The 22,881-nt window shown below is 40.9% G+C and overlaps 1 long non-coding RNA gene across 1 annotated transcript in view; it reads left to right on the forward strand.

The window, feature by feature from the left end:
* Window positions 1-22,881, forward strand: part of LOC134214814 (uncharacterized) — a 58,343-nt gene that overhangs the window by 8,605 nt on the left and 26,857 nt on the right. Inside the window, exon 2 of the long non-coding RNA XR_009979923.1 lies at window positions 8,043-8,902. This is a non-coding gene — a long non-coding RNA (uncharacterized LOC134214814). The remainder of the gene's footprint in view (window positions 1-8,042; window positions 8,903-22,881) is intronic.

Raw genomic sequence — 22,881 nt, forward strand, 5'->3', positions numbered from 1 at the left:
CTGGCTGATATTCAAACGTTTGCCTTTGGGTCGAAATAAAACAACATACGGCCCACTAGAGTCGTGAGGGTAGACCTTGGGACGAGGGCTCGTAGAGGAAATTTTAGCGTTACTGGTGTCCATTTCGTTTTGGTTTGGAACACAATCTATTTTAAAACTAAACAAGGAGGAAACCGAAGACGTCAAGGGCCGAAAAGAAGGCCCAGGCGAATGAGGGTAGCAGAAAGTCTAGGGTAGGCGCCAATCGCTAGGGCGATGCCCTAGTCATCAAAACGGACGAGGCTAAGTACTCGGACGTCTTGAAGGCGATGAGGAGTGACGTCAAGCTCGGTGAACTCGGCGCCGACGTACGTCGAATAAGACGTACCCGGACGGGCGAGATGATCCTCGAGCTAAAGCGGGGCGTCTCGCAAAAGGGCGCCGCCTACAAGAAGTTGGCGGAGGAAGTCCTAGGCGAGACGGTCAAGGTGAGGGCACTCACGACGGAGGTGAATCTAAGGGTTAAAGACCTGGACGAGATCACCGAAGTCGAAGAGCTCGTCACGGCACTGCGGCGACAGTGTGAAGTGGAGGCGTCCACCGCAGCCGTTCGGCTACGGAAAGGTCCAGCAGGGACACAGGTAGCATTGGTTCGGCTACCTGCAGCTGACGCCTCAAGGTAGTCAAGTTAGGGAGCGTCAAGGTGGGGTGGTCGGTATGCCCTGTGGGCATATACGAGCAACCCGAAGTTTGCTTCAAGTGCCTGGAACCGGGGCACAAGCAATGGGACTGCAAAGGCCCTGACAGAAGCAAGCTCTGTCGACGCTGCGGATTGGAGGACATAAGGCACAATGCTGCACGAACCCTCCCAACTGTTTGATCTGTTCCAGCAAAGCTGCGAACAGCAAGCACCCCATGGGGGTTCGAAGTGCCCGGCGTTTAAGCGTGTTGCAAAATCACAGTGCAGGTAACGCAGCTAAACCTGAACCATCAGTGATGCAGCCCAGCAACTGCTGTGTCAGACAGTTGCGGAATGGGGACGGATATCGCCATCATAGCAGATCCTTACCGGGTACTCGCCAGGAACGGTAATTGGGTCACCGATGGGTCTCAAATGGCGGCGATATGGACAACGGGGAAATACCCAGTTCAAGAGTTGGTGTCTTCGACACACGAGGGCTTCGTCATTGCTAAAATCAACGGGTCTTCTTCTGCAGCTGCTATGCGCCTCCTCGATGGTCGATCGAGCAGTTCGGTCGAATGCTAGATTGTTTGACGGCTAACTTGATGGGGCGTAGGCCGGTGGTGATAGCGGGGGACTTCAACGCTTGGGCCGTGGAATGGGGAAGCCGATCCACGAATCAACGGGGGCAGATCCTGCTGGAATCACTGGCCATGTTGGATGTGGACTTGGCTAATGTCGGTACCAAAAATACCTACAGCTGGAACGGTGCCGAGTCGATTATCGACGTTACGTTCTGGAGCCCTGGCCAAACGAGTAGTTCGAACTGGAGGGTAGATGATGACTACACTCACAGCGACCACCTGGCGCTACAGTATCGACTATACGACCAGCATTCCGCGGACGGAAGAAGGGGCGAGGCCTAGTCCTCGTATGTGGAAGACATCATACTTCGACGACGAGGTGTTTAAGGAAGCGCTCCGCCGCGAGCACAATACTCTCGGTCTGAGTGGCGAGCAGCTGGTAACAGTACTCTCGCGTGCATGCGATGCCACCATGCCTAGGAAAGTCCACCCACCGGCTTACTGGTGGACTCAAGCAATTGCGAACCTGCGCCGCGCCTGCCTACGGGCAAGGAGGCGGATGCAGCGAGCACGCACAGAAGAGGAGCGTGTTGAACGACGGGTGGCGTTCGTGGCTGCTAGAGCCGCTCTGAAGACTGAGATTAGATCAAGCAAAAAAGCCTGCTTCGAGGGCCTGTGTCAAAGTGCCAACGCGAATCCATGGGGTAACGCCTATAGGGTCGTAATGGCCAAGACACGTGGGGCGATGACCCCTACAGAGCGGTCTCCAGAGATGCTGGAGAGGATCATCGCGGGGCTCTTCCCACGTCACGACCCAAGCCCCTGGCCACCCTTCGTGGAGCTGCCAGGAGCCAGGGTGGCCGACGAGGGAAGAGTAACTGTGGCGGAACTTGCGGGGATTGCACAGTCCCTTAGTGTAGGTAAGGCGCCAGGACCGGATGGTATTCCGAACCTGGCCATTAAAGCGGCTATTGCCGAGGCTCCCGAGATGTTCAGATCTGTCATGCAGAGATGCCTGGACGAGGGAGTCTTCCCTGAAGCATGGAAAAGGCAGAGCTTGGTCCTATTGCCAAAGGCGGAAAACCACTGGGGATCCGTCGGCATATAGACCAATATGCCTGCTTGATACGGCGGGGAAGGTGCTCGAGAAGATCATCCTCAACAGGTTGTTGATACGCACGGAGGGTGCGGATGGTCTATCGAGTAACCAGTTTGGCTTCCGAAAGGGTAAGTCGACCGTAGACGCTATCTTGTCGGTTACCAAATCCGCGGAGATAGCTATCCAGCGTAAGAGGAGGGGAGTTCGCTATTGTGCAGTAGTGACTCTCGACGTGAGGAATGCTTTCAATAGTGCCAGTTGGGCAGCTATTGCAGATGCGCTCCTGCGTCTTGGAATTCCCGAGTACCTGTACAAGATTCTCGGAAGTTACTTCCAGAATCGAGTACTGGTATACGACACGGAGGCGGGTCGGAAGTGCGTTGACATAACCTCAGGGGTTCCACAAGGTTCCATACTGGGTCCGGTATTATGGAACGTCATGTACGACGGTGTCTTGAGGTTGAAGTTCCCGGTGGGCGTGGTAATCGTCGGCTTCGCTGACGATATTACGCTGGAGGTCTACGGCGAATCGATCGAAGAGGTGGAGTTGACTGCAGCCCACTCGATCGCAATTGTGGAGGAGTGGATGAGTTCCAGGAAGTTAGAACTGGCTCACCACAAGACTGAGGTGGTTGTTGTTAACAACCGAAAGTCGGAGCAGCAAGCGGTGATAAGGGCAGGCAACTGCACGATCACCTCTGAACGCTCAATCAAACTCTTGGGGTAATAATCGACGATAAGCTCACTTTTGATAGCCACGTCAATTACGCCTGCAAGCGTGCCTCCACAGCTATAGTGGCATTGTCCCGGATGATGTCCAATAGCTCTGCGGTTTATGCCAGCAAGCGCAAGCTTCTGGCTAGCGTTGCTCTGTCCATACTGAGGTATGGGGGCCAACAGGGCACGGCCCTGCGTATTAACTGCTACAGAACGAAGTTAGAAAGTACGTATAGGCTCATGTGCCTAACAGTTGCGAGCGCGTACCGTACCGTGTCGCACGATGCACTCTGCGTCATCACCGGTATGATGCCTATTGACATCGTTATCGGTGAAGACATAGAGTGCTTTGAAATGCGCGGCACGAGAGGCATCCGCAGGACTGTCAGGTTGGCCTCAATGGTCAAATGGCAGCGTGCGTGGGACAGTTCCACTAAAGGTAGATGGACACATAGGTTGATACCGGAGATAGGTACGTGGGTCAAGAGGCGCCATGGGGAAATCACTTTCCACCTGACCCAGGTCCTTACAGGCCATGGTTGCTTCAGACAGTACCTACACCGGTTCGGACACTCGGCCTCGCCCGAGTGTCCGGTGTGCGTTGGTTTAGAGGAAACGGCGGAACACATGTTGTTCGTGTGCCCGCGTTTTCGCACAATGCGTGACCACATGCTTGCCACATGTGGTCTGGACACTACCCCGGACAACCTAGTTCGGAGGATGTGTAAAGATGAAGTTGGCTGGAACGCCGTTTTATCGGCTATCGTCCAAATCGTCTCGGAGCTACACAGAAGGTGGCGCGTGGACTCGAGGGATGGCTAGTTCAGGCGCAAATAAGAGGTGGTCCAAGGGTTCGGAGTCGGCTTCATGGGTCATACCGGTGCCCTGTGGTCGAACTCAATCCTTTTATCGAACAAGTGACCGCGTGAAAAACAACATGGTATCGTCGCTTTCGCGGCGTCGGTCAACCGGGCGGGTTCCGAGCCCGAGGACGGAAAGGGGTCCTCGTCAAGGCTGGGGCAGGCGTAGGCACCGCGTCGGCAAGTCCCTCTGTGTGCTGGCGAATAGGCCCTATCGCAGAAAGGTCAATTTGGGGTGCACGCGGCATCATCATTCTTGATACCAGTCGTGCAGAGGGAAGCAGGCGCGAAGTCGACCCTGCCCACCTTCCGAGGACATAGGGCGTGGTAAGGCCACCTGGAAAGCCGGCAATGCGCTGGCACGATACCATGGTGTTCTTCTAAAAAGCGAGTCACGATGTTCGATGCTGCAAGGACACGCAGCTAACCTCGAGGGTGCGTTATGCACTGGCCCCCCTTTGAAGCATTACTTTCTGGTTGTACCGAAGGGACGATGGGCTTGGCGGCAATGGAAACGGTTTAGCTGGTCGGGGATGCAGTCCTGCCTCCCTCATTGGAGGTGGCCCCTAACCCAGCACTTCCTGGTCAACCCAGGATGTCTGTTGAGCAGATTCCCCCTCCATTGTTTAGGAAAAAAAACACACACACACACACACACACACACACAAATTTGGAACAGAGGGGAAGACGAGTTAAAAAAAACTATTCCAATAAGATGGTGAAGAGAGGGGAACAATGAGAGGGAGCTCAAGTAAATACTTGCGTTCACACTGCTGTGTCGCCGGCTAAGGGTACTGGCAGCACACACTGACTGGATGGAAACTCGCCGGTGGTGCGGTCGGAGCGAACCACGCTGTTGTTGATGTTGTTGGCGTGCTGCAGACAACACTGCAACTTGGTGGATGGATGGTGGCAGGACGGCAGCGTCTATGTTGTTGGTGACGTACGATGGATGCTGTCGGCGTGGGGCGATGATCCCTGCGCCTGCGATGGACGCCGAAGAAACTGCAAAATTTTGCGTTGTCTTGCAAAAGCAACGAAATGGCTACTTAACTGCTTCAGCTAAGCACCACTTACACTCAAGCACTATGCTTCAAAACACTTGTGAAAAAAAAACCTCTACCTGTACTTCAGAAAAAAAAATTAAAAGAGAAGCAGATCGTACGCGGATTTACAACCGTCTTGCTCGGATGCTCGACGTGGAATGATTGATATTATATGCTCAAGGGAAAATTGCAGGAATTTTATTGTTTTTCTTGATCATGTCTTACGGAATATATTTTCCTATTAACCCTCTACCGCCCAAGACCGGTTTCAGAGGGCTGTAGGACAAAAGGTTGAAGGTCAAAAGGTCGAAGGACAAAAGGTCGAAGGACAAAAGGTCGAAACAAAAAAACTGCGTCAAAAGGTCGAAGGACAAAAGGTCGAAAGGACGAAAGGTTTTTCTTTTTTCTTCCTTCTTTCTTATTTCTTCTTCTTTTTTCCTTGTATTCTTTTCCTTCTTCCTTTTTCCTTCTTACATCATATATTTCCTTTCTTTAATTCTTTTTCCTCCTTTGTTTTTTCTTACTTCTTTCTTCCTTCTTCCTGACACATTTCATCTTATTTATTTCTAACTTCTTTCTTTTTTTTTCTTCTTCCTTTTTTGCTTCATCTTTCTTCTTTCTTTCCTCTTTTTTCTTTCTTATTTCTTCTTTCTTTTTTTCTTCTTTATTCCTACTTGCTTACTTCTTTTTTCATCTTTTTTTTCTTCTTTTTTACTCCTTTCTTCCTTCTTTTTTCCTTATTTCTTCTCTCTTCCCCCTTTTTCTTGCTTTTTGTTTCCTGTTTTTCTTCCTTCCTTCTTTTTCCCTTCTTTAATCCTTCTGTTTTGCTTCTCTCTTCCTTTTTTTTCTTTTTTATTCCTTCTTTCATCCTTTTTTCTTCCTTTCTTCTCCCTTTCTTCTCCCTTTCTTCCGTTTTTCTCCATTCTTTTTTCCTACTTTCTTTTTTTCCTTTTTTCCTTTTTCCTTCTTTTTTTTTTCTTCCTTCCTTCTTTATTTCTTTTTTCTTCTTTTTTTCTTCCTCCTTTTTCCTTCTTTTTTTTCCTTCTTTCTTCCTGCTTTCTTCTTTTTTTTCTCCATTCTTCCTTTTTTTGCTTTTTCTTCCTTCACTCCTTTTTCTTTCATTCTCCCTTTTTTCTTTCTTCTTTCTTCTTGTTTCCTGTTTTACTTTCTACTTTCTTTTCTTTCTTCTTTCTTTGCTTCTTTTTTCCTTCTTTCATCCTTCTTTCTTTCTTCTTCTTTTCTTCCTTCTTTCATCCCTCTTTCTTTCTTCTTTCTTCCTTATTTCTCTCTTCTTTGTTCCTTATTTCTTCCATCTTTCTTCTTTATTTCTTCTTTTTTCCTTCTTTCTTCCTTATTTCTCTCTTCTTTGTTCCTCATTTTTTCCATCTTTCTTCTCTTTTCCTGTTACTTGCTTCCTCTTTCTTTTTTTTGTTTCGGTACATTGTGGGTTCTCTCTTTATTCTTCCTTCCTTCTTTCTTCCTTCTTCTATTTTCCTTTTTTCTTCCTTCTTCCTTTTTTTCCTTCTTCCATCTTCCTTCTTCTTTCTTTATTCTTCATTCCTCATCCGTCCTCATCCTTTTTCTTACTATATTCCTCCTTTCTTCTTTTTTCCTTTTACCTTCTTATTTACATCTCTCTTCTTACTTCTCCGTTTATCAGTTCTCACATCACATTTCTCACTTGTCACTTTTTACTTTTTATTTCTTCCTTTACACTTCTCACTTCTCATTTATCTATGCTAACTACTTCTATCTGGCATCTCACTTGTCACTAGTCACAACTCCCATCTCATTTCTTGTCTTTTTGTTCTTTCGACCTTTAGACCTTCGACGTTATGACACATATCCAACTTTTTGACCCTTCGAACTTTTGTCCTTTCGACCTTTTGACCCTTCGACCTTTTGTCCTTTCAACCTTTTGTCCTTCGACATTTTGACCTTCGAGATTTCGACCTTTTGACCTTCGACCTTTTGTTGACACAGCTTCGTTTTAGGGGGGGGGGGACTAAGATTTTGTGACACTACATATATTAAATATACAAAAAAAGCGTGGCGGAGGGGGAGGGGGGTCTCAAAAAGTAGTCGACGTCATATTTAAATCGCCCCTTTGATTTTTTTGTAATTTCAAATTGTTCAGATTTTGAAAAGTTTTTGAGGGAAGATCCATAAAGTACGTCACGCAAAAATTGACGATTTTCGACCCCCCCTCCCCCCTTCGTCACGTTTTTTGTAACAAACCCCTAAAATTTTTGTATGGATCGTCACGCTGCTCAGAACCCCCCTCCCCCCTAGAGGCGTGACGTACTTTGTGGACGGCCCCTGATGTCGATGAATAAAATAAACTTTAATGCATGTTTAAATGTGGTTTAAAGTTAGTTTTCTACATTTCTACATTTGCTTAAATTCTACACATTTAATAAAAATTAATGAAAATTGAGTGATTTTGCATATTAGATGCTATAAAATTGAGGATACGTCGAACATTTCTTCTTGTATACATGATCAATGCTATTGATAAAAGGAACATTGACGTTGTAAGAAATCATTAATAATTCAATGATGCTGGGCAAAATTGTAGCAATAGGGGAAGAGGCCCCAAGACGCCCGTAACATCCTGTAACATCCGTAAACATCCTGGACCGGACCGAGAATCGAACTCTCCATCTCCGGATTGGCAATTGGCTTTTGTCCGCAAGAAGGCTAACTGGAGTCCCTTCGTCCATCGTCGTAGGGGCTAAAACCAACGAAAGCAACGTCCCTTTGCTAGAACTTCACTATAGCAGAACGTTTCTCTTGAGCTTACGATTTGGTACAGATGAGTTTGGCAAAAAACTGTCTTTGGTATTTGTTTTCGATACTATGACGGAAAGACGAAAATACCTGCCTTATCCCTGTTATTAGCTAGAAGCAAACTGCATATACTTAATGGCACGATTCTCTTGATTTGGAAGACTTGAATTGGATACCATGCGTCCCCATCTCCAAATCCAGACAGATGAGAAAAGTGAACTTATTTCGCAATTGGTTTTTCCGGATTAACAACCTTATGTATTTGTTTTTCTTTTTTTTTTTCAGGCAATCTCTCATCAACATCATATTGCGCCAAGACGTTTCCGTAACACAATAATTCAACGCCACATATGACTTAATCGCGTGTCACACCGTCAACGTGCGTGCTTTTCACACAATCGCACCGACCGGAACGATATCATCTCGGCACCGATAAGAACGTATAAAACTTTGATGTGAGAAATCCCGCTTAGATAGCCGCGTTTGATTGGTGAGTGACAGTTTTGGATCCGACCGCACTCACGGAGATTCTGCGTGAGACTTACACGTGGTAGGAGAGAACTCGTTAATGCTCTGATGCTGAAGAAGAGAGTGCAGCCACACGGCCAGTTCACGTTCACGACGCCGATAGTCCACCGAAACGGTCGACCAAATTCACCTTCACGCCGAATTCCGTTCCGTAGTATTCGTCGTGATTTCGGGGTGTGAAGTCGTGTTCGCAGTTGAGTGGTTCTGGCGGTGGTTGCCTTTGAATGCACCAGCAGGGGTTTTATTTCAAGTGTCAGCACTTAGTTAGCCAGAAGAAACAGGAATTTATTTCAAGTGACAAATGTGCACGCGTGGGTAGGCGGTGTAGGTGCTGCAACAGCAGGACGACTTAGGGTGCTGCCAAGTGTGTAATCTACGGTCATAATTGAAATATTTGTCTTTATTAAATTGAAGATAGAAGACGGCTCGCGACCAGATTGACCATCTCGAGTTAGTGTGTGTTGTTCGTGTAACGAGAAGCATTCGCTGTGGGTGGGTTTGGGTGGCAGTCGAAAGCAGCAGCAGCATCATCATCAGCAGCAGCAGTGTCAGTGATCTTCACTCGAGGTGTCAGTTGAAAGGCAAATCAAGGGAACACAAGACCAAAGAAGAAACTGGTGAGGAAACTAACGGCTGCTGGCCACTCGTGGCAACAAAATAAATAATCCGTAATAAAGTAGAGGGTGTTTATAAAAATCCGGAATTTCCACTAAAGATAGAAAGGTGTTAGCAATGAAACATAAAATGAACTTCAGATTTCAGAATTTCTTTAGATGTTGATTGATGGATCACACGAAACCGTCGCGATAGTCGTGTGAACAATCTCTTTTGTTTGTGTTGTAAAATAATATTAATTTTCAACGCCATTAAAATTCGTAACCTGGACTCCGAATTCCTTGTGTATTAACTTTTTTTGCCTTTCTCGTGCATCATTTCCATTATGTCACTGTAAAAACAAACTAAAAAAACCCAGAATAATCCACCTAGCGGTGATGATGCCTTTCCCTTGTATTATAAAATGTAACAAGAAAAGCACATACGAAAGTTCAAAATTGCACTTTAGGGCGATAGATTCAGATATTTCCATCAATTCACATTTATTTGCATTCATTTGAATGCATTGTTCAATGGTTCAATTTGTTGACACAAAGACCATTCAGCCAAACGAGTGGTCATTTTTTGACCATATTACCCGTTCAGTCATTGACATAAGGCCAGATGACCTATTCTGTAAAAAATCCATTTCGGCCAACGATCGTTTCAGCTAGACTACCGGTTAGGGTGAACGGGTTTTTCGGCCAAATTAACAGTTCGGCCGTCTGTCGCTTTCGGTCAATGGAATTTCTCAAGATATATAGAAAATAGAAAGAATTTACTGAAAAAAAAACCAGATTAATCCACCTAGCAGTGATAGTGCCTTTCTCGTTTTTTGTGAGTGAGTAATTTCTTCGCACTTTTAGTATGAAAAAAAGTATTTTGGCCATAACTTCTGAGCCCATAGTCCGATCCGGCCAATTTTTAATAGAAAAAATGGGACATGATTCTGCGTCGAATGTTGCGAGTTAATCGGCCGAGAGTAAGTGCCTAAATAGAGAAAAAGAATTTTTCTTGTAAAAACTGGCCATAACTCCGAAGCCCATAGTCCGACTGGGCCGGTTTTCGATACGAAACAATGGGACAAGATTCCGCGTCGAATGCAACTTGTTGCGAGCAAATCGGTTGAGGATAAATGCCTAAGAATTGAAATGGTATAAGATAAGTGCCTGAAAAATCAGTGAGATTATTTTGCGCACACATACACACACAGACATCACTTTAATTCGTCGAGCTGAGTCGATCGGTATATAACACTAAGGCTCTACGGGCTTCCTATAAAAAGTTCTAGTGAGCTATTTTTGGGTTGACAACCTTATTTATTCTGCAGGGCGGTTTGTATGTTTCGACCTTCCTAAAGATTTTTTATTTGCCTCGTAAAATTTGAACAACTTTTCATAACAATGACCAAATGCTTTCGTTTTTCACAGCACAAAGCTATAAATGTGCTTAATGATTTGTACTGGCGGAAATGTCATCACTCCATCCAAGTTTGAGGATATTTGGATTTCAAGTTATTGCCTCAATATGGGGACATTTGATCCCCCATTAGGCACCCATACAAAAATTTGGCGAAAAAATTCAAAAAATATAAATCTGTTCTCTGGCTGCTGATTTTTTGAGGATTTGACAGATTTGATGAAGGGTTGGCAGGAAACATTATTTATTGGGTAGATATCATAGAAAGAGGATCAAGTTTCCCCAACTTTAAAAATAACATGTGATGTCGAATTCAATAACAAAAATCGTTCATGTATACGCACAGCAATTCGAAAATTGCGCGTGTTTTGAAGGAAAATATTTAAAAAATCTGAGGGCACCTTTCTAATTTTAACAAAGCAAGCTCTTGAAGAGGGATCAATTTCCCCCGAATATTTTAAAAGTAGACTTTTGACAGCACTCTAAAAAATCGATTATGTATCAATAACAACAATATTTTAAGGACTGTCATACATCAGTAAGGTTAAATACTATATTTCATAGAGAGTCAGTGTGGAAATCGCGAATGTTTATTTATTTTTGGCTGTGATACATCGGAAATCAGAAAAGGGGATCAAGTCTACCCAGTCTCCCCTATACTTTGTATACAAGAAAGGCTAAAAGAATTTTGGTCATAGCTTCTAAGCCCATAGTACGATCGGGTCAATTTTCAATAGGAAACAATGGGACAGGATTCTGTGTCGAATGCAACTTGTTGCGAGCAAATCGATTGAGAATAAGTGCCCACAAAGTGAGCTAGACTTTTTAATGTGCTTTTTTATGAAAAAAAAGTATTTTGGCCATAACTTCTAAGCCCATTGTCCGATCAGGTCAGTTTTCAATAGGAAACAATGGGACAGGATTCTGCGTCGAATGCAACTTGTTGCGAGCAAATCGGTTGAGAATAAGTTCCCAAAAAGTGAGCTAAACTTTTTAATGTGCTTTTTTATGAAAAAAAGTATTTTGGCCATAACTTCTAAGCCCATAGTCCGATCGGGTCAATTTTCAATAGGTAACAATGGGACAGGGTTCTGCGTCGAATGCAACGTCGAATGCGAGCAAATCGGTTGACGATAAGTGCCCAAAAAGTGAGCTAGACTTTTTGCGCACACACACACATACACACACACATACACACACATACACACACACACATACACACACACATACACACACAGACATCACTCCAATTCGTCGAGCTGAGTCGATCGGTATATAACACTATGGGTCTCCGGGCCTCCTATAAAAAGTTCGTTTTTGGAGCGAACATATAGCCTTTACGTATACTTTGTATACGAGAAAGGCAAAAAAAAATCCCTGAAATCTCCGAGCATTTTTCCGGAGCAACTTCCCGAAGAGATTCTCATGTAAATTCCAAACAATTTTCCTTGGTAAATCCAAAGAGCTTCTCTTGTTAATTCCAAAGAGTTCTTAAAACTTGAAAGTAGTTCCCGTGGAAAATCTGGAAATAATTTCTAAATGAATATATAGTGAAAACTTTTGTGGGAAGTTCATTAAATTTTCGAGGTGAAATTCGGAAAACTCTCCCGTCAATGACTTGAAAATATCCAAAATGACCAATTCAGCCGAACGACAATTTCAATGATTTTACAACATTAAAACAAGTTATCGATTTGCTTTCAAGCTTTGCGCGAGTAGGCTTCTACCAAATAGTTTTTTTTCAGTTAAACGACATGTTCGACCAAACAACTTACAGCCTTGTGGTCTTCGGCCAAATGGCTTTCTGCCAAACGACTTTTTTTCGTTAAAAAAAATAAATTTCAATGAGATTCAACATAAAATTCTTTGCAATTTTCACACGAAGTTTTGCTTAGTTTTAACGGAGTGCTTTTCGAAATTTCAACTAGAAATTGTATGAAATTTTTATGAAAATTATTGGTATTAAATTTATTATTATTAAAGTTATTATAAAATTCTCTGGAGTTTCAACGTGATGTTGTAGACATCTATCAGTAAATTATACGTAAGTTCCATCTTCGGAATTTCCACTGAAAATTTTGCGGATTTCGTCAAAATTGAATCGGCGTGGAAAATAATAAATCAGCGGCGTGCAAAATTTTAAACGCCGGCGCGCCGATGCAAAAATGTCGGCGGCGGCGGCGTGGCAAGGCGGAGCACACCAGTATTTTACGGATATTTAGGATGACCTCCGGTAGCCACTCAGGTTCATGAAAGTGAGTTACGACAATCATTTGTTACTCAGAGTACGACAGTGAAAGACTTTAAAAAACGCCGTCAGATGATGAATTCCATGAATTGACCATTTTAATAGTTTTCCAATCTCCAAATTCATAAAGAAATTCATAATAGGAAAGGTGAGTATTCTTAAATGAATTTCTTTAGGAATTCCACACAAATTTCCAATGGAATTAGCAAAGGAATTCCAAAAGAATTTCTGAAGGAATTTATAAAAGAATTTCTGAAGAAATTCTCAAAGAATTTCCGAAGAAATGGAATCCCTGAAGTAATTTTTGTGGAAATTTCCAAAGGTGTTTCCGAAAATAAATTGGAAAAATTAACTGAAATTCCAAAAATAAATTCTTATGGAAATTCCTCATCTTTTTCCTTTGAAAATTCAAAGAATAAAAAATATAAGAAATTTTGAGAACTCATTCGGAAACCTCTTTGAGAACTATTTTAGGAATTTCTTAATACAACCTTCAGAAAACCCTATAGAAGCTCCTACTTATGGAAGATAGAAGAAGTACTTACGGTCATACCTCCGGATCTTTTTGAGCAACTCTTCCAGAAATTCCTTCAGACTGTGGTGGTAGCATTTAGAGTAGGCAGGTAGGTAGGTAGATTTAATTGATCGCAAATCGTATCGGATATCCCTCAACCTCATAACTGAAGATATTCTACTGCAAATGTACGCTTAAATTGATATGGAACTATTTCCGTTGTCCTTGTACGAGCAAAATATCACAAGTCAGTCGAAAAGTCGCATGGCGCGGTTTGGCTGAACCCCGGAAAATAAAAGTTGAAGTTGACGAATAAAAGTATGACTTCTGAGTGCATAGGTGCCACTCTTTATTTTAATTTGAGCTCGATATACAGAACGAAACTGACAAAAAAATACGATAAGGATACGAATCTTTGGTACCGTCATCTGGGGGGAAGATGATCATTTTTAAGATAAAACAGGCAATAACAATGTTTGTTTACATTTTAAATCGAAACAAATATTTTCAAAACATGTACTGCTATACGTTGCAATAATCAACAACTTTAGTTCTCTGAAATGCGTTCGCATCTATTAAAATAAATTAAATTATCACACATTTTTTGAGTAATCTGGTTTGGACAGACAGCTCTACTAAAATCATTATGACCTAGCCGTCAAAATACACTAGGTTATTTGTATGAATGTTGAATTTACTACGTAAAAAAGTTTACGAAGTCAATATTTCAAACGAAAATAGCGTCATTTATGACTATCTCTCTCTTTCTTCCACAAAATACATTTTCACGATTATAGCTTGAGCTTGAGCTTGATTGACTGCTCGTAGTTGCTACTCCATTATGACCAGATCAGCTGTTCTTGCACAGGGAACCAACAGATGTTTGCTTGGGACTAGCTCACATCTTCAATGTACAAGTACTGGTGATCTCATTTGTTAGGTCATACTGGCGCCTGCCACGTCAGAATGCAAGTCAATGTAGGGAAGGGGGAGGAAAGGATGATGCAATCACTCGCCCACTGCAAGCCGAATATACCTCTGCACTTGCCACGAGTTCATGCGGAATTTGTTGGAATTTCTGGGTTAGGTTGGAGAGGCAGAGGTCCGTCTTGGTTAACGAGCTGCCAATGTGATAGATAGGAGAAGGTAACTGATGGAATTTATAATTGGATGTAGGAAACGAGCTCTATAAGTTCATTTCCAATTCTAGCAGATTACTGTAAAAATACTCAAATTGAAGGTATAGGAATAGTAATGGAAACGGTATGGAAGTCTATTTCCAGTTCTAGCGATTGCTAGAACATGAGAAATAAAGAGAAAGATACAAAGTAGGAGAATGGAACGGACCTGGGGTTGAATTCACGACCTCCTGCGTATGAGGCAGAAGCAGTAGCCATATGACTACCAAGCCCGCTTCGAAACAAGAGAGACCACGCACTGAACTGATTAATTTTATTACCGGCCGCGCAATGCAGAACACAATAATTCGGCCGACCGCGCGATCGTTCTGCTGTCCGAAACATGAGAGATCACGCACTGAACTCCAAAATACATTTTCACGATTATAATCGAAAAACTCGGATTTTCTATCTAGCGGTAACATTACTTGAACGGATAATATTGTTGACTACCGGTTCATAAAAAATAGGCAGTATTGACTGACATTTCAAATGATCATCTTCGCCTCAATGATCATCTTCCCCCCATTTGACGGTACTTTGATTATGTATCACTATAGACACTGTAGATTCCAAGCTGAGGCAAAGGCGAGTGTAGCCAAACGAACTGTCAGTTAGAGTAGCCAAACGAGCATGATGTCACAATTGCAATCCAAGCAACAGAGCGTGTGACGTCAAATTCGCGCGGTACACTGTGAAAAAACGGAAAAACACACTAAATCGAAATGACTCAACCGTGTCTCCGCTCGTCTGTGGAACCTATAGTGTCTATATGTATCACTAGAGCCACATGTTCCTGCTGGACATACTTATGAGTACGCAGTCCACGACAATTCAGATATTCGACGGATGTCAAAGGCATTCGCTCGGCCGATACATGGCACAGTCAGAAGCCATCCAGTGGTATTTTTTGTGTAAAAGAGAAGAGGGAGGAGAACAAACAAAACCGTAAGAAATAAATAGAAATAAAATAAATGCGATGCAAAAAAAGAACTGCTATCCGGTGGAAATAAACGGAGGAGCAAGAGTACAAGATGATTTGAAAAAGGAAATAAAAAATGGAAGAAAGGAAGAAAACATAACAGTTTGGCCGTCGGTAGTGATAAACGGAGAGCCTTAAAAAAAGTAAATCTACAAGAGTAAAAAATAAATAAAATCAATAGGAAAGATTTTTTTTGATTTTGTTAATTGATCCATGGTTATGCAATTGGAAAACTAAACTTCTGATGAAAGAAAAAAAAAACATAATCAATTGTTTCTTTTATTCAGAAGTAAAATATGTAAAAGAAAAAATATTTAAGAAAATTCTCTACTATTGATGCATAAAGAGTATTAGGAATACAATAAAGCAGAAAGATTTCTTTAGAAAAACTTTCCAAGAAATTTCCTTCCCTTTTTTATTTCCGTTAAAAACTTCTTCGAGTTTTTTTTTAATGATTTTCTTTTTCATTCTTCAATGATTTTCCAACAGATTTCATTCAATAAAATTTCCGGAACAATTCCTGCAGGAATTTTCAAAAGAATTTTACATTGTTTTACTAAAAAAAATTCTGTAGCAATTCACAAAGGCCTTTCATGAAGTTTTAATCAAGACTCATTGGGGGAGTATTCAAATGAACCACTTGGGAAATTTTGTAATTTTTTTTAAATTTTCATACAAATACATATTGGAATTTTCATAAAAATTTCTAAATTTCTGCAAGAATTCCTTAATGGAATTATTCTGGGAATTTCTCAGGGATTTCCTTCTAAAATCCGGACATTAGTAAATTAAAACCCGGTTCAGAATCTGGGATTAAGACTTCATCCTAAATATAAAAGCCCAAAAATACCGGAAATTCAGTCGATCCGTCATCATATTTCTTCGGATATTCATAAGAATTCCTTGAGAATTAACTTCTTTGGAAATTTCTCCAGTATTCATTTAGGTGACATTTATATTTTTTCGATTCTTTATTGAAGAGGCTTGCAACCCTAGGCTGGTACGCTGGTACATGAATATATTCAAAAATTCGTTCGGAAAATCCTTCAGACATTTTTTGTAAAAAACACCCTTAGAAATTAATTTGGTTAGTCTTTCAGGCATTCTTTAAAAAAATCCGAAATTCCGCATTGCAAAATTCCTCAAGGACCGTCTTAAAAAAAAATGCTCCGCGAATAAATCAAGTAATACCTTCAAAAATCACTTAAGGAAATTCCTCTGAAATTTGGAGGGAACGTTGAAAGAAAAATTGGAATGTATAATATTTACGGCGCAAGGGGGAAGTCGATTTCGCAAATCTTTTGGGTACCGTAATCTTAGTACAATGGAACCATAAAATGAGTACTAATTTGCTCCGACCCCAACATCTTGGTAATTATATCTATGATATCACTCTATCCTTTATCAAACAGAAGTTTTAAGTTTTTGGAAAAATATTTAAAAAAATTCTAATGGTCTTCTCAATTATAGACTGTAAAATGCAATAGAAATTCCGTAATATTTGAAACCGCCTGATTTTTTTTTTCAAATATTATTTATCACTTGACAGATTAACATCTCCAATTATAATTCTTACTACTGACGTCAAATTACTTACCATTAACCAACATTACCAGAATTCTGGCGCCGCCAGTGCCGTCCAGTAGTTCCTCGAGGGCAAGAGGACGAACTAGAAACGATATCAGTACTTATGAGGGTGTCGCTGAATCGAGAGCCTCTCATTATGTAAGTACTACATCTACACCTCCTTCCCCTCCCAAGTTACGATAAGGTTGGGCGTTGCCGGGAGTAGTAATCCTCATGATTTTGTGATTTTTATCCTGGATTGAAATCAAAGACCACACCCACCTTGATCTCTGATAGAAATTTTAATGGAGATTTCAAAAGAAAAACCTCTCATCTTTTGACATTTTTTCCCTAACTCAATGAAAACATTATCAAGAACTCCGATACTGAATTAAGGATCGCACTGCGGAATACATAGAATAAACTGTTGATAATCTATAAATTCATCATTAAACTGATAATGAGTTCTAGCCTAAGGTACACATATTACGTAAGCACTTTTGGGGGGAGAGGGGAGTCTGCTGTTTTCTTACGCGTCATATAAATAAAAAAATATTTGAATGGGAAAAATCTTACATGGGGAGAGGGGGGGTCGAAAAACCCAGAAAAAATGCTTACGTAATAAGTGTACGACCCCAAGTTTGAATTCAATTTATTTCATAACAACAATTTTTTTGTTTGATGCTGTCTTGTTTGCATGCTGTAAATAAGTGCATGAAAAAAAAATAACCTCAAAATATTTTTTGTTAAGCTGGTTCGTCTATTTAGCAGGCCTAGTCGTTCATGACACTTAACGGAACAGCTCTTCTTTAATTTGATATTTTACAGTGATATTTTCTTATCATTAGCAGGGGATGGACATAGACCAAAATACTCACCTTTCTTTGCGAGCGAGCCCGCCTTCTTTGTGCCGCAGATTAGGCAATAGGATTGGACCCATACAAAAATTGTCTTGAATGATCTTTCGACCAAATCATGCATCTGATGTCTTATGTTTGTAAGAAAGTGAGATGCGTGTTTAAGGTGATTAAAGAACAAACCCACAAATCGGCCGTCTTGGAAACCACGTGCTTTTTCTACTGATTTTACAAGAGCACAAATTGAGAGAACCACAACGCCCATGGGGATGAAACATTCGTAGATCGTTTCCTTACTCATGCTAAACAATCGACTTTAATTTCAGCATTGTACGACAATTATTACGCTAGATTTGAATATTTGATATCACCTTAAGGTGATTATACAATCAAGCCATGTGGTGAATTTTAAATTCACCACACGGTTTTCTATTCCTATTATCAAAAGTTCAAATCAAGCGCAATAATGTTCATACAATGCTGAAATTAAAGTCGATTGTTTAGCATAAGTAAGGAAACGAATAAGTAAGGATATTTCATCCCTATGGGCGTTGTGGTTCTCTCAATTCGTGCTCTTGAAAAGACACTAGAAAAAGCACGTGGTTTCAAAGATGGCCGATTTGTGGCTTTGTTGTATATCCACCTTATGGACAATTCTCATGGAATTCAAAACTCGCGTTTTCAAGGGCACCCCATTCAAAACGGAAGTCATGCACAACTGTCATATTTATTATTCCACGCAAGCTGAAATGATAAAAATGACAGTTGTGCGTTGCTTCCGTATTGATTGTTGATCCCTTGAAAACGCGAGTTTCAGTTTTGGATTCCATGAGGTTTGTCCTTAACTGTCTTTATCGACCGAAGTGCCTCGATAGAACTAACGCTATCCGAGAAGATGAAATAATGGTCTACGGGATGATCGGAAATAGTTCTCAAAACGAAGTTCAGCCACGTAAACCGAATACGGTTCTAGAAGTTTTCGGAAGGTAATCGAATTCTCATTGAAGACACCGAAGCCAGTGGATCCGTTGATGCGGGAACTATCAGTGAAACATCTGTTATTGCAATTGGCAGGTTCATTTTCTTCAGAAAAAATAGGGGAATAGAAAGATTTTGAAGATGATCTGGTGTTCCTTGGATTTGATTGTTTCATGGACAGATCGTATTCAACGGAGGAACTGTCATTGATAAAGTTAACCCGAGGTGGATTAAAACATAGAAGGCAAAGATATGAGGATATGTAGTTGAGATAGACCATCAGGAATCTTGGCCGACGAATCAGTTATCGACATTTTCTAAGACAAGTGTGTTACTTGTTCCACATCTGATCAATATTCTAATTCAGAGTTCCCAGTAAAGATGCTTTGAAGGAGTGACTCCAGCACATCCGAGCTCATGTTATGCGTTGAATGAATTCTGATACTGAATTCGTTCCAATTTAATCAGCTGATGTGAGGAAGCAGAAAGAGCCGTACTCTAAAACAGAGAGAAATGTCGTTCCATAGAGTTTGATGAGATCTTCTGCAACGTACACACCAGTCAAGCAGTTCGACGAACATTGACTCCACCCCCAAGAAAACGCTTCGGTTGCTGCTTTGTTTGAACGTGTGTGAAGTTGTTCGAACAACAATTTGACAGTTGGCGACTCGGTTGGAAAAAATTAAAACGGTTTGATTTTGGTTTGAGTTGTCGGGGGTGGAGTTAAGGTTCGCCGAACATGTTTGAGCATTTGTAGTGAAGTTGCACAAACCCCCATATATTTGTTGATGGTTGGTGCTCAAGTTGGCGCTTCGGTCGTTCGTGTGTGATATTGTTGGTCGAATAAATTGATTGTTCGTGTCGCTGTCGATAAAACTTGATGGATGTTTGAATAAACGAGAGGTGGAGTCAATGTTGGTCAAACTGCTTGACCGTGTGTACGTTCCATTCTGGGTGAGCACCCCACCATGTTCCGGAAATAGAACGTAGAAAATAAGTCTATTTCCGGCATTTCTCTAGCCAATAATACTTGAAATCAAGTATAAGACGGTTAAAATATGGACAAAAACTTTTGCCTATATTTTTTATATTTTGCCTATATTTTCCAAACTTTTGGCCGGGAGTTGTTATTATTTGATTCGGATGCTTCACAAGTCCTTAAAATGATGCATATGCTATTGCAGCTTTCCTATATAAAACAATTCGAATATCTCATAGACTGGAGATTTTTTATATCTTTGATTCCATTTCAAAGTCTTCTGTTTTCACATGCATTTGTTTTTTTACAAGACCTAAGCTATTCTTCTTCCAAAAATACAATACGATCCTCGATATTTATTGCTACCCAACCCTGTGTCTTCATTGCCAATTCCGGTTCTCTCATTGAGCTTGTCAGTACTTTATTAAGACTCGTTTGCATTTCAGCCGCGATACATTGTGCCGTTGCTGGTGCTGGTGGTCGCGGTGGCGAAAGATGAAAAATATGAAATTGCTTTCCGGGTGGAAATTTGCAAGATAATAGACGACGCCGTTGTTGGCTGCTGCTCGACAAGAGCTACCGCACGGGTGTTTGTCGGAAAAGTGAAAATTAAAACAAGCTGCACGTCGGAACAGCAAAACAGCAAACAGCGCGCTGAAATTTCGCAGCTGTGCGGAATTGTGGATTAATGTTACGATCGTATATCAAAGCGCGTGAATTCGATACCGTGGTGGCTCGAGCGAAGAAACGATTTTTGTCCGTTTGAAATGTGATTCGGGTGTGTGTTGTTTTTTGGGAAAAGCAGTGAAATTGGCGAAATTTGTATGTGCCGCCGCGGGGCAATTAATACGAAACTGTGAAGTGTTTGGATAATTCATTTATTCCATTCCAACCGAAACAAAGAGAAAACTGTGTAGGTGCTCCCAAAATAGGTGAGTATTATTCACAGAAATATTTAATTAGTGTTTTCATTCCTGTGAAAATATTCAGAGGAAGAGCTCGAGTACACGCAATTATGATCAATGGGGAATGTGTGTTATTTCATATCGCAAATATAATGCCTTTCTGAGCAGCTGTATTATTTTGCATTGATCGTTTTAACAATCTTTGTTGTTACTATTCTTAAAACACAAATTGAATTCGTTTAACCTCAAATCCTATAACCTAAATTTGACCTCTGAATGTTTACTAAACGATAAAGTTCGAATGTAACTCATATTTAATCAATCACTTCTTTTTTTGTGATTGCAAGAGTATGTTTATAATGGGGAAGGGTCGTTTGGCCGAAACCCATTCGGTCGAAAGCCATTTGGCCGGAATCCATCTGCCCGAATAGGACGTTGGGCCGAATAGGACATTTGGCCAAAAAGGACATTTGGCCGAATAGTACGTTTGGTCGAATATGACGTTTGGCCGAATAAGACAATTGACTGAATAGGACAAATGATATACAGTAATATCCCGATTTTATCACCCCACTGGTGAATTTTGGGGTGATGAAACAGGAAACAGGGTATGTGACAAAATTGGAAAAAAAAAAATTTTCATTTTTTTAATTCATTCCACAAATATGAATCATTTTATGCCTTGGAAAGGAACAATACCCGTTATTTGTTGTCGAAATTGCTTACAGAATATTTCCCAGGTACTCAGAAGTCGTTCGTAATAAACTACAGGCGGTGAAAGTTATTTCATGAAAATCAATGTTATTTTTGGTATTATTTACGAAAATAAAAAGAATGACAAAATTTTTTGGGGTGACAAAATCGGGTCGAAAACGTGACAAAATCGGGACGTGATAAAATCGGGTAGAAAACGTGACAAAATCAGGGGGTAGACAAAATCGGGGGTAGACAAAATCGGGGAGTGACAAAATCGGGTCAACACTGTAATAAAACTTGACTTAGACTCGAAATTGGAGCCAAAACTAAACCTCTATTTTAGTAGAGTTACTGCTCCTTGACTTGTTTCTTATTTTTGTTATTTTTTCAGCAGTAAGCACGCATGTTAGCAAAAAGAAAGAAACAAAATTGGTGTTGTATTTCTTTGTTTGGCGATAAGATGAATATGAGTTCATTGAGATGTAAAAAAATGTTCTCCTAAAATAGCACATTTTGCCCAAGTCTAAAAATTTTCAGAAAAAATATTTTAAGCTCTTTTTAGTGGAATGTATTCAACCGTCTAAGACGAGTTTAGTACTCTACATTTAATTCCACCAATTATTTTGATATCTTTGCAGATACGTATTTCGACTACAACTGTGTGGTCGTTTTCAGTGTCTCGTATTTGACTCGAGATAAGAAATCTATAAATGCCCTACACTTGCTTGACTAAATAAGGGCTCAATAGTTAGAAACAAAGCAATTGTAATTATGTATTCAACAAGTTCTTCGTCAAAACAGAATGCGACTGAAATTTTGATTTACAGTTTCAATAAAAAATTTCAAACACCAGAAAAGCCCAGCTAAAATAAAGGAAATTCATAATAACATTTTAAGCTCATCTTTCTCGGTTATTTTGGCAACTGAAACCAGCTGGGATGAAAGCTTGAATTTGTTGGCAGCTTTACGTATTCCAGGACGATCGCGATTTCTCAGAATCTAAAAAAGTCTGGCGGTGGAGCTCTAATCGCAATCTCTACTAATTTTGATTCAGAAATCATAACTACAAAAAAATATAAAAACTTTGAGCATGTTTGGGTCAAATCTAACATTGCAGGAGAAACCCATGTTTTCTCCTCTGTGTATTTTCCACCGGAACATGCGCAAACCACATCTTATGAAAGCTTTTTAAAAACTGCCGAAGAAATTATATTGGAACTTCCATCTGAAGAAAAACATATTTGTGGAGACTTTATTCCAGATTCAGAGAACGATCAAACTCTACTTTCAGTCGCTGGTGAAAATGAAACACTAATGCTTATATTTGACAGAACTGCTAGCCTAGAACTTAACCAAATCAATCACATTAAAAATCAGCAGAACTGCTACCTTGATCTTCTACTAACGAATATTCAAGAAGATTTCTGTGTGTCTGAATCATTGAATCCCTTATGGATAAACGAAACATTCCTCACATCAATTGAATACTCTTTGTTCGTTCATGAGTATCAAAAACCTAGCAACTGTGACTTTGAAGAAGTCCTTGATTACCATAAAGCAAACTATGACTACATAAGTCATAAGCTAAGTAGATTTAACTGGAGGCAAATTTTAGAGAATGAAAGTAATATTGAATCTTCCGTTGATGTCTTCTATAACATCAGTTTTGATATTAATATT

The sequence above is a fragment of the Armigeres subalbatus genome, chromosome 2 (assembly GCF_024139115.2).
Source record: "Armigeres subalbatus isolate Guangzhou_Male chromosome 2, GZ_Asu_2, whole genome shotgun sequence".
NCBI classification, from domain to species: domain Eukaryota; kingdom Metazoa; phylum Arthropoda; class Insecta; order Diptera; family Culicidae; genus Armigeres; species Armigeres subalbatus.